Genomic DNA, 3,092 nt, shown 5'->3' on the forward strand with positions numbered 1-3,092 from the left:
GCATATGCAGGAAACTGAGTGATTAAATCAGTGAAAGGAATTGTTACCTGCAAGTTTTTCACAACCTCCCAGAACTTACCAAATTGTTTATCAAACTTACTCTTCAATTGCCTATTAGGGAATGGTAGTTTGATAACTGGGCTCTGCACATCTCTCCTCCCTTATCTTGAGATTTACCCTACAAAGAAACATTAGAAGGGTTAGTATCTTTTTGTAGCCCTGTAGGGTTAGCAGGATTAGCGTTTGGTATAGAGGAATCTGGATCAAGAACAGGTCCATCTTCCTTTGGCATAGGAGGTCCATCATAATGTGAACCACTCCTTAGAGTGATTGCATTGGCATGATCTATGGGATGGATTGGTTGCGATGGTAGAGCTCCCTGCTGACGGGTTTATAGGGTAGATGAAAGTTGCGCAATTTGATTATCGATGATTTCATTATGAGCTAAAATTGAATCAATTTGGGCATCCCTACTCTCCATATGCTTTTGCATGTTGGTAAACATTGCTCTAATTTCTGTCATAATAGGGTCAGAAGATGATGAGGGTTGTGCTTGGTTTTTCTGGCCAGAATTAGGATGGTAATATTTCTGCTGTGGTGGAGGTTGTTGTTGTGGTTATTGTGAAGGTGGAGGGTTTTGTACATTGGTACTCCGATAAGAAAGGTATGGATGGTTCCGGAGACCAGGATTATAAGAGTTGGAGTATGGGTTATTTTACCCATAAGTTTGAAAGGCATTAACTTGTTCCATGGAAATCCTACAATATTTCTCCGAATGCCCTACAATTCCACAATTTTCTCAAAAAGGTTCATTGTTAGCAACAACAGAAACATTAGCTACAAAGTTAGGAGTAACAGTAAGATTATCTAGTTTCTAAAAAATAGATGTTAATTGAGCTTGCAAACCCTCTCGGATTCTCGTATTGGTAATTGTGTATTGCCATATCTTCGATAACCTGTCCTGCATCATCCACATTTCGATTCATGAATCTCCCACTAGTGTAGAATCTAGAACTGATCTAGATGAATTTCGAAGTCCATTGTTAAAAGTTTTGATCAATTACCATTATGCCAGATTATGGTGGGGGCATTGTCTCTGTAGATCCTTTAACCTCTCCCAAGCCTCATGTAAAGTTTCATCGGCCTCTTGGACGAAGTTCTGAATAACACTCCTTAGTACAGATGTTCTCGCTGCAGGGTAATATGTTAGGGTTTGGTAAGTCCAACGTACCGCGGAAACAACCCCGACCCAAGACCATACTCGCAATAAATAAAACCATAAGCATAAATAAATTAATCACAAGATTAAGACAAGATAATTACCTTTGGAGCATGCTTCGCCCAAACGGAACGGGCTCTTACTTCGAAAGCAAGCCTCGAAAATACGACGCCTCCTTCGATAGTCTACCTACAACCCGACCACCGAAAATGGTCCAATGCCTTGGAGTTATCAAGGCTCGACCAAAAACATGAGTGATTAATGAGTTCAAAGGTTTTCACAATGGTGATGCCTTTTTCAACTCTAACTCAAGTGATTTTCCCAATACCCTAACTTGGGTATTTATAGGGAAAATAAGAGAGTGAAAAGCTCTCCCATCAATGTGGGAGAATTTGATGTTTCCATTTTATTTTAAAGCTAAAATAAAATTAATAATCAAACTAGTAATAAATCAACAAGTGGCAAGCTCATGTGAGAGGTTAGGTGAGGACCATTTGGAGGAGGGGGGGGACCAAACTTGCTCCCCACTCCCTCTCCAAAAACCAGCCAAAACACCCCTTAAAGCTCCTCTCAATTTGCGCCACGTGGCACCCACCCTTGGGCATTAAGGCACCCAAGGTGGGCTGCCTTGTCCGTGGCTGCCTCGCCCAGCAGGCACAGCACAAGCATGCGGGCTGCTAGCGCTGCCAGCCAGCAAGCCCAGCATGCTTATGCGGGCTGCTTGCCCTCTCAGCCAGCGAGCCGCGCACCAAGGATGCGGGCTGCTGCTGAAAGCTGCTGCTGGCCTTGCGCCTTGGCCTAGAATTGCTGCGGTTGGCCCGGCTAGCCTTGCGATGCTAGCATTGGTGCGCTAGCACACACCAGCCAGCCTAGACTCGGCTTGGTGCATATTCTAGCCACCATGCTAGGTCATATGCCCCTAGCACTCGGTTTTCTCGGGGCATTCCGATGCTAGGGGTATTTTGGTCTTTGTTGATTTATTATTATTTTCATGTCTCGTCTTTTACCATTTTTTGTCTCGAATTCCGACGTTCGGTTTCGACACTCTAAGCTCGAATTCCCGAAGTCTAAATATTAACTACTCGGTTGACTTATTAATTTCTTCCGGAGTAATTCGTCACTTCGGTTCGTTTGTTGCTTGGGTGTGACCCGAAGGGTCAGTCAAGATTAAGCTGTAATATTAATTATGCATTAATATTACTAATCGGAAGCGGCCTCCACCCAGGCATTCCGATCACTTTACCTTACTGAATATATTAGCTTTCTAATAATTCTGAACCCACTAACGGAATAGTACACTTGTTCGAAGGACACCATTCCTTTGATAATATTTATTATAAAAATTCAAGGCAAGAGTTTCCCAGTCAGTAATACCAAGTGCAGTTTTATTCAAACCATTAAACCATAATTTAGCTTTTCCACATAATGAAAAGGGAAAAAGAATCTCCCTGATTTGGTCCTGCGTGACCCCGGCTTGTCTACTGGTGTTGCAAGATTCGCAGAAATCTGCAATGTGAAGATTAGGATCTTCACCCTTAGCTCCACTAAATTTCTTCCTCTTTATCATAATGATAAATTGGGGTTTGATTTCAAATGGCATTCCATCAAGGGCCGGAGTGTGAGTAAGGTATGGAAAATCTGTGACCTTTGGCTGCGAGTAATCACTAAGCTTCTTTGGTACCGTCATCTCTGATTCTGGATCTGAAGGAATTTCTGAGTCACTAGAATCAGTTGGAGGGTCTCTTCGATTATTGTCTTCCTTAGAACCCGCCAGGATTTGTCTATAAAGATCTTTTGCCTATGGAACGAACGCTCGATCTCAGGATCGAATGGAATGTAACCTGATTTGGAACACCTGGGCATAAACAAAGAA

General features: G+C 42.7%; 1 non-coding gene across 1 annotated transcript; it reads left to right on the top strand.

Annotated features, from left to right (window-relative positions):
* Positions 1 to 1,073: 1,073 nt before the first annotated feature.
* Positions 1,074 to 1,180, top strand: LOC145633384 (small nucleolar RNA R71). The gene has a single exon (XR_014112714.1). It is a non-coding gene; the product is annotated as a small nucleolar RNA R71 (small nucleolar RNA).
* The last annotated feature ends 1,912 nt before the right edge of the window (positions 1,181 to 3,092 follow it).

The sequence above is a fragment of the Chenopodium album genome, chromosome 5 (genome assembly GCF_948465745.1).
Source record: "Chenopodium album chromosome 5, dcCheAlbu1.1, whole genome shotgun sequence".
Classification (NCBI taxonomy): Eukaryota; Viridiplantae; Streptophyta; class Magnoliopsida; order Caryophyllales; family Amaranthaceae; genus Chenopodium; species Chenopodium album.